Consider the following 13395-nt stretch of genomic DNA (forward strand, 5'->3'; position numbering starts at 1 on the left):
TTGTCAAACCAATGGTTAAGAATGTTATGCTACTATAGTTTTAATGATCTGTGATTATTTTAAAATTTATAGTAAATGGATGAAATGATCATCTTTTCATTTTATTATTTTTCATAGAATTTTTCTGTATTCCCTCTGAGCCAAGATCTTTTTTCTTATTGAACTCTAAAAGAAAAAGAAAGAGAAAGAAAGAAAGAAAGAAAGAAAGAAAGAAAGGGAGGGAAATGGAGGGAGAGAGTGAAAGTGGGAGGAAGGGAAGATAGGGAGGAATAGAATATCATATTCTTAGAATTGTATCTTTAAAAAGTCAAAAATATATTAAAGAAATTCAATTTGTAAGGAGAATGATTAAGAATAAAAAATAAGAATAAATAAAAATTTGTGTCAATAAAAGAAAGGATTTGTTATAGTGTGAAATGTTTAAAATCTGGGCCAACATTGTGGTATAGCTGGTAAAGCTGCTGCCTACTATGCCGACATCCCAAATGGGTGCCCTTCGAGTCCCAGCTGCCACACTTCTGATTCAGCTATCTGTTTATGGCCTGGGAAAGCAGCAAAAGATGTCCTAAGTTCTTGGACCCCTGCCACCCACATGGGAGACCCAGAAGAAGCGGCTGACTCCTGGTTTCTTCTAGGTACCACCCCACCCATTGTAGCCATTTCAAGAGTAAACCAGTGGGTGAAGATCTCTGTCTGTCCTTCTCTCTCTGCAACTCTGCCTTTCAGATAAATAAACATATTTTTAAATTAAATTCCTTGCATAAAAGGGGGTTTGACAAGCTTTTGGGAATGCATAATATGAAAAACCTATGCATGGATTTAAATTTATTTACATCAAAATAAATTTATCTTTTAATTCCATTTCCACTAAATTTTTGAAGTCCCTTCACATAGCATAATCTTTCCTGTTATGTGCCTTCCTGGGTCCCTACAAGGTTTTCCTTCTGTGGGGGTTATTTTCCCCTGCCCTATTTGTCTACCAACATTTCTTCTTTGTACCATCCCTGTTAAACCTGTTACATATGAAAATATTTGCTCCATCCTTGATCACATTGCACCTTTAAACCATTCTAACATGGTCAACAACATTGTGTTGTTACTGGATATTCCTGAGTCACTCCAAGGTGGGACAAGATGGGCATAATATGTATGATTTTCATGTTTTCTATCTAGTACCATGAGAGTGCTAATTACCTTGAAATTACTCCTTAATATTTTTCAACAAAATTCAAAATGTAGTTCTTTGGGATATTAGTTGGACCTACAAAGAAAACTCCTAGAAGTTTTCACTGGTAGAAAATCACCATTTTCTAAGGGCACATTTTAAAAAGTAATAATCAAGTATAATTTGGAACTACTTTTGAATAAAGATCTGATTAAACCAACTTTTCAAAAGCTTTAGTAAGTATTTTGTCATGTGATATTTAAAATTAATTCTTAAGTTTTATGTTAAAAAAAGAAATAATTTAAGCGAGGACCTAGTTCCAAAGACTTTCAAGACAAATGACTTAGATAAATGAGATTCATATGGTTGCAAACAAATTAATCTCAGTACTCTATTGATAGTTTTTAAAAATATCTCTGAGTGGGGCTATGTCCTTTGAGTTTTTAATAAATATATGTTCACTATTTTTTTAGTATTAACATTTTTAAGGCATCATAGACCAATGGAGATTGAGTTCCCTAACTTTGCCAGTTTAACATATTTACAACCTTGTAAAGTAATGCTCACTGTGATATTGAGTGCATTAGTCAGTCTTGTAATGTTTGGAAACTTCCCCTCTGAATACCTGCCTTACACATGCTAGTGAATGAGAATGAGCTTCATTCACTAAGTGTGTTAAGTTCAATTTGAAATTGGGCTTGTATCTGCCAACATGAATTATTTAAATCCCCAAAGTCTTTGGTGGAAAAAAAGGACACTCTTTTAAAATTATTTCTAAGACAACTGAAGTCTGGCTACATGAAGTTAACTCCAGAGAGGGATAAGTGTGTCATGTCATGACTATTTTAAATATATACAAAAAGACTGGAAAGCTTTATGGAAATATTTTTATTAAATAAAATTCATACACACAGAAATAGAGAAATCTTACATGTACTTATTGAGGATTCTAGTAAATTCATAATAAAGTATATTCTGCCCCTCTATCAAGATACAGAGTATTTTCATCACCAAGGAAATGTCCCTGTGTCCCTTACCAGTTAAACCCCTAGAAGAAGAAAACACCCTAGATTTCTTTTTACCTATTCAAGATCTTTATAATAAAACATATCTTGTCAGATTTCCCTTCCTTCAGTCAACAGATTGGTTTTGATGAATCTCATGACAGTGGATGCCAAGAGTCAGTCATCTTGTTGCATGTATTATTTTTTCTTTTTAATTACTGAATGGTATTTAATGACAGCACCATATTTTGTTAATCCATTCTCTTTGTTAAAGTTAAACTCCCTATGCAAATGTGCTTCTTTTTTAAAAAAAAGTTTTTATTAATTGTTTGAAAGGCAGAGTTGGAGAGGGAGAGGGAGAGGGATGGAGAGGGATGGAGAGGGAGAAGGAGAGAAATCCTTTACCTGCTGGTTCACTCTTCAAATGGCAGCAACAGCTGGGGCTGGACTGGATAGGCCAAAGCCAGGAGCCAGGAGTTTCTTCCAGATTTCCCACAAGGATGCAGGGGCCCAAGGACTTGGCCCATCTTCTGCTACTTTCCCAAGAGTATTATCAGGGAGCTGGACCAGAAGCAGAGCAGCCAGGACTCAAACTGGTGTCCATATGTCAGCGTTGCAGACAGCAGTTTAACCCATTATGCCACTACCCTGGCCCCTAATGACACCTGTGATATTTCCAGTTTGGGACTATTATGAATAAAATCGCTTTCAAGGGGCTGGTGCTGTGGCACAGCAGATTAAGGTTCCGGTCTGCAGGGCCGGCATCCAGTGTGGGCACTGGTTCAATTCCTGGCTGCTCCAGTTCTGATCCATCTCTCTGCTGTGGCCTGGAAAAGCAGTGGAGGATGGTCCACGTCCTTCGGCCCCTGCACCCTCGTGGGAGACCTAGAGGAAGCTCCTGGCTCCTGGCTTCGGAGAGGCATAGCTTGGGCCATCGTGGCCATCTGGGGAGTGAACCAGCGGATGGAAGACCTCTCTCTCTCTCTTTGCCTCTGGCTCTCTGTAACTCTGCCTTTCAAATAAATAAATAAATCTTTTAAAAAAATTGTTTTCAAAAGCACTAGAACTATGCATGCAATTGTTGGGTTGTATGGGAAGCACAAGTTTAACCTTGTATAAATTGCTTAACTGTTTTCCAAAATCGTTACACTATTTCACAGTCAGAAGCACTGAATGAGAAATCCAATTGCTCGGGAAGTCATCATTCTCTGTCATTGTAACATTGTAGCTGGTGCATAGTAGGTTCTCCTTATGGTTCTGATTTGCATATCCTGATGGATAATGATGCTAAGCCCTTCCTCCTGTGCTTATTAACCTTTTGTGTATCTTCTCTGGTGAAGTGGCTGTCAAGTTGTTTACCCATTAAGTGATTTGTCTTTTTCATTATTAAGTTTGAAGAGTAATTTATATATTCTGGGGGCAGTTTTTATTTTCTGAGTTATTTGTGTTAAGAATATTTTTACAGTATGAGACTTGCCTGTTTAGCCTCTTAATGGAGAATTTTCATAAACAGAAGTTATCATTTCAGTGAAGTTCCATTTATTCTTTTTTTTCATTGCTACTACTTTCTGAGTTTGTGCTAAGAAACCTCACCTAAACCAAAGTAGTGGAGAATCTCCTGTGTTATTTTCTGAAAAATCTTCCAGTTTTAACTTTAGGTCTAAGACTATAATCCATTTCAAATTACTTTCCTGTAATTATGTGAGATCATTTTTTTCCATACATAAGCATCCAGTTCTTTCCATTTTTATTTTTCATTGAATTACTGGCATTTCCTTATTGAAAACCATCTGATCTTATAAGTGCAGGTCTAGTTCCAATGTCTTGAGGTTGTACAAAGCTAAGGCCTGGTCTCTTGTGAGTCCTGGCACCTACAAGGCTGCCTCCATTTTTCTCCTTGACCTCAGTACATTGCACCTCTGTAAACAGTTTCTTTCAGCTTTCTTAGATCTCCTTCATTACTGAGTATTCAATATAAATCCTGGCATTCCTGTGAAGTTTCTTGCAAAGTTTCCCTCAGTTCTCTTTCTTGCCATTACATTTCAGCAGGCTCCCAGAAGGGTAGATATGTGTGTGTACACATCTGAAGGGTAGATGAAGCTGGGAAGTTAAGGTCACTTGACAGAAGTTTTAGAATCCAGACTGAAGAAGTTTTTCTTTGATTTCAAAGACAGAGATCCTTTTGTACTTGCTTCCATAATTTAAGTCTTTGTAATTCTTCCATAATTTTTGTATGTAGCCCATTTTTGGGTATTCTAGGATGGCTAAGTCTGCTGCTTTTTTAGTTTACCTTTGCTGGGTAATATCCTCCTCAAACAACAAGACCCCCTCCAGAACCACTGTCTACAGCTGGGCAAATTGAGTTCTGAACACCTCTCCCCAGCCACATGGAAACACACAGTAAACTTCAAGACACAGCAGGATTCAGCTCCAAGATATCCTGTTAGATCATTGTGCTAAAGAGAATTGGTAGGTTTATCTGATTAGGAAAAAATGAGAGGTCTGTCAGTGTGTGCGTATTGGCTGGAGGGAGGGGATCTCCTTTATTCCTCAGATTCTCCTCTTTTCACGCAGCTGGCCACACAAGACCCCCTGAGCATGTAGCTGGGTAGCTGAGCTAACTCCCCTCCACCTGATGATCATGACAATGTTCTCTCCTTTGTTTTCCTCACTCTGTTGACCTTGGTGTTGAGCACTGAGGTTTAGAGGATGGGTTTATACTACTAATGGCTGGAGGGACCACAGTGCATAGTGAATAAAGACTCCATCACAGGCCATGGAGGTTCCCAAACCCAAGTGAGTGCTGACTGTTTCTATACCAGGTCTTCAAAATGTTCATGGAAAAATGTGGATCATGAAAGAAAAAACTCATGTAGATTTTGAAATCTTTGGGTACCAATGCAAAGTTATTTTAACTCCATTTTCACATGAAATTTTTTAACTTTCACTCATAAAAGTTCTTTTGTAAGCTTTCTTATCTACATCTGCCTTTCTCAGTGACCCTGCCGGTCAGGATTTGTGCTCTGAATCCAGAGTTTCTGAGTTGACCTCTTAATGTAACATGTAAGTAGCATTGTGTTCCAGAGGTAGTACATAAAATTGCTGCAGCAACCAGGGAGTTACATAAATGTGGAAAACAGGCAGATGTCACGGGGTCTGAGACTACAGAGGGCTTTTCTCATTGATATAAAAAGCATGGGCTAAGGTGAGTATTTTATAGAAGCACAGCGACCTCAAAAAGTCATCAAAATCTCTCAGATATGTCTGAAATGTCACAGACTCAAAAGATTCTAAGCCCCTCTCAAAAGTGACCAGGAAAGTTGGGGTCATGTACCCTTGATAAATCCTCCCAGAATAGAAAAGCCTCCATGTGGAGTGAATGACCAGAATTCCCCAGCAGGTTTTTTAGGGCCAACCTCACTGTGCACCCAGCCTTATTCCTCAAACACCAATCATCATTTCTGTCTGATTAATTTTCCTGTGTGTGATTGCAAGGACATTAAAAAAATCCAATGTAGCAGTTTTGTTATTTAAACTATTTGGGGAAACAGATGTACCAAAAAGATAAAATTATTAGTCCTTGAAGAAAGTAATGGTGGGAAGAAAGTGAAAAATAAATCTGTCCTTGCTCATACAGAGAATAATCTGTGCAGGACTCAAAGTCAAAAGAACATGAAGACTTTGCTCCAGTATGAATCCAGAATGCATTGCACAGGGTTCTTGCCTTCTTTCACTTTCCTGGGAGAGAGAGGATGATTGAGATGCTCTCTGGGGCAGGGAGACAATGCCCAGGAGGTGGAAGTGATGGGAAAGAGTAGCAACAGGAAAAACCCCAGGTTCAGAGTAGAGCTGTTGAGCTGTACTACCCTTCTCCACCCACTTTTTGGGGGTAAGGCACTATTATTTCTTGAAGTTTTAGGTGCTCCTTCTTTGAGGAGGTGTGCTGTAACCTTCACCAGTCTCCTTTCAGGATTCTACTCCTGGAACATGTGTTTGGGTAAGCGAGTAAGACATCCATATCTCCTATCAGAGTTCCTAGGTTTCAGTCTCTGCTTCACACCCAATTCCAAGTTCCTGGTAATTCCGATCCTGGGAGTCAGCAGCTCGTGGCTCAAGTAGTTGGCTGTCTGCCATGTGCGAGATCTGGATTGAGTTCCAGGCTCCTGGCTTCAGCCTGGCCTAGCCCAAGCTATTGCAGGCATCTGGAGAGTGAACCAGGAACCAGCACAGGAGTTCTCTCCCTCTCCCCTTTTTCTCTGTCTTCCTCAAATACATATCAATATTGAGCGAAATTCAGTTCCTATGACACTTCCAAGAGTATAAGTATCCAAACAGTTCATGGACAATGTGTATTAGGAAAAAACTATGCATGAATTTCAAAATTTGGGGCACTAAAACTGATTTCATTCCATTTTCATCAACTTTTGAAGTATCCTCATGTACTTAACAGAATGCATCCAGTTAGTGCTCTATTAGGTTACAGATATACAGAGATTGGTTCAAATTCTTATTCTGTCACTTACTGACTAATGGCTTGCCAAGATTGGGTTTCTGTTTTCTTTAAGTGGGGTTCTAACTTGGCAAGGAGGAAAAATACTAAACAGCAGACACTGACAACAGAGTGATGAGTATTAAAAAGAAAAATGTCACAAAAGCAATCTACTAATATAATTGACCATGGATTCTCTATAGCCACATCAATACCATTTGTTAGAAATCCAAGTTACTGCTCCTTCCTCCAGACGTTCTGAGGCAGAAATCCCAGGCACGGCTCACTTGGCTAATCCTCTGCCTGCGGCACCGCCCCCCCCCGCCCCGGGTTCTAGTCCTGGTCAGGGTGCCAGATTCTGTCCCGGTTGCTCCTCTTCCAGTCCAGCTCTCTGCTGTGGCCCAGGAGGGCAGTGGAGGATGGCCCAAGTGCTTGGGCCCTGCACCTGCATGGGAGACCAGGAGGAAGCACCTAGCTCCTAGCTTCGGATCAGCGCAGTGTGCCGGCCAAAGCGGGGTGATCCAATGGAAAGGAAGACTTTTCTCTCCCTCTCTCTCACTGTATAACTCTGTCAAAAAAAAAAAAAAAAAAAAAAAAAAAAAAAAAAAAAAGAAAGAAATCCCAGGCTTAAGAGAGCAGCAATCTATATTCTAGTGAACCCTCCGCATGAGTCCAATGCATGTTAAAGTTTGAGAAATACTAGAATAGATGAAATTATCTCATGAAAGTAAAGCCAAAAATAAGGTATCATGTTTAAATGGGGTGGAAAAATATGGGGTAGGGTCCATTTCAAGACCACTTCCTACAGGAGCCTTCAGTTCATCAGGTGAGCCTTTTCAGTGGGACTCTATGTTTTTCTTCACCTTGTACTTGAGTTCTGGCTGTCTTCGTTCTGAAATGTAGCAAACAGAGTCACAGCACACAAATCTCTGCAGTATACATTATAGACACAAAAGGCAAGTGCAGCTGCAGTCTTACATCTGTAAATGTTCCCAATGGCACCATGATAAATTTGCTGTAGGAAATGTGTTGACCATGCCATGAATTTTCTGTTAGCCATCTGCAACAATAGTGTCCAGAGACTTCGCTAACTTCTAGAACCAAAGATTATTTCAGAATCATCAAGTTCCTTCTTGTCATCAAATAATATACTTTTCCTTGTATTATCAAGGTAATTTAGTTCCTTTGCTGAAAAATTGCATGATTTTTTTATAAGCAGGTGCATTCCTGGAGACTGTCTCTCTGATGTTCTATCAGTGTCCTTTACTCCACTGTATTTTATTTACTCTATCTGATAGCTATACATAGTGTATCTACTGCACTATTACAGATCTAGTGTAGATTATTTCAATTAGATCTGATCTATCAAGCATTGGGTTAATGCTTTTGATAGGGTTATGCTACTCACTGAACACCCTGAAGAACAACAGAACACCCAGGACTGCAGAAATAACACTTCGGAGTTGAGTAAATAAATCAAATACTGCCTTTATAGACAGACACAATCAAATTAAATAGTATCATAACCCAGGAACAGTCACTCCCTCCCCCCATGTCATCACCTGAAACCCCCTTTGGGAAGGGGAAGAATAGTCTGACTGATTTCCCTGAAAAAAATGAAGTCACTTTTTTGGGGATGCTGTCTGTCAAGTGATGGATATGGTTTCCAGAGAAAGCTCAGAGGCAGTGTGCATTGTCCCTGATGTATTTACTAGCTCAGAGGTCCCCATGGAAAGGATATTCATTTTGTAGCTAATGGAAATTACAACACCTGTCTTTGTATTTCAGTGATTTGAAGTGACATCCTATTAAGGGTATTCTTGACATATACCGGAATAGATGGCAATGGGAGAATTAAACAAGAATTATGCTTGGTTGGTAACCTTGAGCCTAATAGTTTTCAAGAGTAACACAAGTCTTTCTTTCTTTCCAGTTTTTACACTGTGATCTATTTGTACAGGTGGCAACTTCAATTATTGAAGAATTATCAACCCGTACCTCTGTTTTCTACCACATATTTACACTAATATCTGCTCAGAGAATCTGTCAATGAGAATTTGAAAGTAGGTCAAATTATGTAAATTTCACATTAGTTACGACCTTGATAACTTTGCTAATAAAAAATGGTAATGATCAAATTGACCTACATTTGTAGTTTAATGATGAAAACATGGAATTATTCCTTAGCAAAGGCAGTAAGCTACCTTCAAGAAGGAATAACCTTGACATATTCCAGGGCATTTTAATACCTAGGTCCACATGGCACTTAAAAAGTTATTATGCAATACAGCATACACATATTTTATTATTGACAAAACTGGAAACAAAATGAAACTAGGAGTAACAAGATAATAAATCAAGTTAATGTAAATTATGTATGAAGTTTCATTCGGCAGTAATATGATAGGTAATAAGATAAAATAGTCATTTTGTTGTAGTGAGGTGAAATCTAGAGAACAGAATAACTTGAAAATGAATTGGGGAAAGAGGGTAGGAATTTGGGAATGTTTCAGTAATCACTGTTGAAGGTTGCAATTAACTGATACACCTAGGACAAACAATTGGTGGAGTTGGAGTAAACGTGAGAGGGTCCAATCTTTAGGTTGGCTGAAAGTCATGGAGAGAACATTCCAAGGAAATCCTTAATATATATATATATATATATATGATATTATACTTGTTTTCACCTGAAGTTATCATCAGTTTTCTAATTATAACTCCTAAATAACCACTCCAGTAGAGTAAAATGTAACTAAAAAGTGTTTCAAGAAAGGGAGTACTGAGGAAAGTTATTCAGTGTATATTCTTTACCAAGAACTGTAGTAGGCATCTAACTTAACTACAATTTTGGTAGTCAATAATATCAGCATGGCTTTTTTAGACATTAAAAAACGGGATCAGAGTGGTTAAATGACTTGCAGAATCAGCTGACTAATGCCACATCTTGTACCATGTCTCTCCAGAGGATGTCCATTCAGTAATGGCTGCAGCTTCCTGGGACAGCTCAGAGGTAAAACCTCTTGATGTTAGATTTTATGAAACCTTTGTTGCTTAATATATGACTGCTGGACCAAAAGCATCATGTCTTCTGGGAGCTACTGAAGTCAGAAACTGCATTTTACCCAGACTGTAAGATGCACACTGTGCAAGTTCTACAAAACAATGTTGCCCAAGTCTTTGGCTTAACAGAGAGGATGAGGAATTCCTAGACAGGCAAAATCAGAATCAAAATCCTTTTAATTCACTGATATACATACTTTCTAAGAGTTAGAGATGATAGAGACCCCCTGACACCCACATGGAGACAATCTATCTGTGGACTCCAGGTCAAAAATGTCTTTGAGAGGTAATAAGGTAATGGAGAAATCCAAAGCTGTGGATGAAGTCTGGAAAGTGAAAATCCAAGGCAAAAGAAAATAATGAATTATTTTCATTAGTAGCACATTTGTAAATATGCATGTTGCTTGTTTATGCATTCCTAAAATACATACGATTTTCGTTAATTCACTTAGGAAAACAAAATGGAATTCCATAGAAATTGCCTCTTTTTTTCGTATTTATTCATTTCTTTCAGTGGACTTTTTAAATATTTATTTGAAGTTTCAGTCCCAGTGCCAAGATCTTTCATATTGAGAAACATGTTTTATAAGACGGTGCTTTTTACAATTTTATATGCATTTATTTTTATTTTAAAGAGAAAGTGGAACACGTGGAGATCTTCCATCTTTTGGTTCACTTCCCAAGTCCCCACATCACACGGACTGATCCAGTCAGAAATCAGAAGCCTGGAACTCAGTCTGGGTCTCCCGGGAGTTGACAAGGACCCACGTACTTGAACCATCATCTGCTGTCTCCCAGGATACACATTAGCAGAAAGCTGGAATTGGGAGCAGAGCCAGGACTCCAGTCTAGGCACTCCAAAATAAGATGCAGATTTTCCAAGGGGCATCGTAACAGCTGTGCCAAAAACCCACCAGCTAAAATGATGACTTGATAGTCATTATTAGGGACTTTTGGATATAATTTCAAGTGTTTTCTCAGAATCTTTATTTCAATAATTTTATACCTATTCAGCTAGTGACAAAGCTAGACATTCTAAATTTTGCATTTTTCTAACTGTAAATAGTGTAGCAAAAATTTTTAAAGCTTTTAGATTTTGAATAAACTACACAAGATCTTAATACTTTTTCACCATTTCCTATATTTCTAAAACCAGGAAATCATCAGGGTTTGACCACCTCCTCCACCCTTTCTCCCTCTCTGCAGACATCACAGGACAGCCTCTCTGTATTGTGCAGAGGTTCACTTACCTCCTGACTACAGGAATGCTCAAGTTATCTGGAACCAGCTCTGTACAAGTACCGAATGCAAGCTAGATTAAGTAGTTCATCTATCCTCATTTCTTCAGTACAGTTCAAGACTTGCCCAAAACTTGATCGGTGCCTTGGTCTAGCCTTAGTTGTTCCTTCTGCTTTTCTATTATTATTTTTTAATTTTTTAATTTTTTTCAAATCTAAAATTTTCTACCTAAAATCCTTTATTTAAAGAATACAAACGTCATGCATTTCTCTTTTTTTTAGAAGGCTTTTATTTAATGAACACAAATTTCATATGTACAGCTTTTAGGAATATAGTGGTTCTTCCCCCCTATTCCCACTCTCTCACATTTCATTCATTTCATATATACAAATTTAGAAACACAGCAATTCTCCCTACCCTGCCCTCCCTCCTGCTTTCCTATTATTTTTAAAAATCTTTTTGGTTTTGTGTTTTGCTAGTATTTGCCCTCTATTCCTCATTAGTGCACAATGTTACACTCACAAATATGACAACTTAGAGGAAATAGACCAATTCTTTAAAAGCTGCAAACTATGATAACATAACCAAGATGAAGTGGATAATCCAGCCTCCATTATAACCAATAAAGACAATGAATTTATCACACAGAACCCCTCAGAAAAGAATCTTCAGACCTGCATGGTGTCACTGTTTCTTTTTCCCAAATATTTAAAGAAACATTCACAATTTTACAGTATTTTTCCAGAAAATGAAAGAGAAAGAAGCACTTTTTTTTTTTTTTTTTTTTTTTTGGCCAGGCAGAGTTAGACAGTGAGAAAGAGAGACAGAGAATTATAGACAGTGAGAGAGAGAGACAGAGAGAAAGATCTTCCTTCTGTTGGTTCACTCCCCAAATGGCCGCTGCGGCCAGTGCTGCGCCGATCCGAAGCCAGGAGCCGGGTACCTCCTCCCGGTCTCCCATGTGGGTGCAGGGACCCAAGTACTTGGGCCATCCTCCGCTGCCCTCCCAGGACCCAGCAGAGAGCTGGACTGGAAGCCGAGCAACCGGGACTAGTACCTGGTGCCCCAACCGGGACTAGAATCCAGGGTGCCAGCGCCACAGGTGGAGAATTAACCAAGTGAGCCACAGCACTGGCCAAGAAGCGCTTTTCTACCAATTTGAGGAGGCCAGTATTACTCCGGTGCTAAAATAGATACGTTACCAAATAGAAAATTACAATTAACTCTAATGAACTTTGAAACAAAATTCCTTGATAAAATATCAGCAAATCAAGTAATAAAATGATGTATGAAAAAGATTATAAATGGTGGCCAAGCGCAATGTATTCCAAGTATGCAAAGTCTTGTTCAGTATTTGAAAATAAATATAGTCTATCGCACTAGCAGGCTGTCATAAAATCACCTGGGATGGGCTGTATTTTGTTCCTATCTCCAATTTCAAATGTTGAAATTTTTACTGCTGGTACCTCAGAATGTGTTTTGAAATGTGTTCTTAAAAGGGAGAATTAAGGGGCTGGTACTGTGGCATAGCAAGTAGAGCCGCTGTGCTGCCTGCAGTGCCGGCATCTCATATGGGTGCCAATTCAAGTCCTGGCTGCTCCATTTCTGACCCAGTTCTCTATTATGGCCTGGGAAAGCAGCAGAAGGTGGCCCCTGCACCCACATGGGAGACCAGGAAGAAACTCCTGGCTCCTGGCTTTGGATTGGTCCAGCTCTGGCTGTTGCGGCCATTTGGGGAATGAACCAGAAGATGGAAGATCTCTCTCTCTCTCTCTCTAACTCTACCTCTCACATAAATAAACTCTTAGAAATAACAATAAACTTGTAAATGGATTATACAGGTGCTGCTCAACACATTCATTTCATTGATTATTTTCCCTTCACTTGCTCATTTATTCATCATGATATTGTTGAGTTCAAAACTTATAATGATGAGTCTACAAAGAAAAAATATCTGTCCATATAGCTATTACTTAATTGGCTTGGAAAAATAGGGAATGGTATAGGAAATTATTACAAAAGCAGCAGAGGAAGATGGCCCAAAGTGCTTGGGCCCCTGCATCCATGTGAAGAAGAAGCTCCTGGCTCCTGGCTTCCAAAGGGCCCAGCTCCGGCCGTTGCGGCCATTTGGGGAGTGAACCAGCGGACAGAAGACTTCTCTCTCTCTCTCCCTCTGCCTCTCTGTAACTCTGCCTTTCAAATAAATAAATAAATCCTTTTTTTAAAAAAAATAGAATTCCAGGAAGTCATACAATTGAGCTGAGATTCAGTTTCCTCTTCCTTGAAATTACTGTGCCAACATAGTTTATGCCAATCTGTTTAAATGCTAGTCAATACAAGGCTGGAGCAATGATAAGGCACCAGGGGATCCCAAAAACTGCTATGAATTATTCTGAACTCTTTAGAGGAGATTGCAAGCTGAGCACACTAGCATTGAA

The sequence above is a fragment of the Oryctolagus cuniculus genome, chromosome 8 (genome assembly GCF_964237555.1).
Source record: "Oryctolagus cuniculus chromosome 8, mOryCun1.1, whole genome shotgun sequence".
Classification (NCBI taxonomy): Eukaryota; Metazoa; Chordata; class Mammalia; order Lagomorpha; family Leporidae; genus Oryctolagus; species Oryctolagus cuniculus.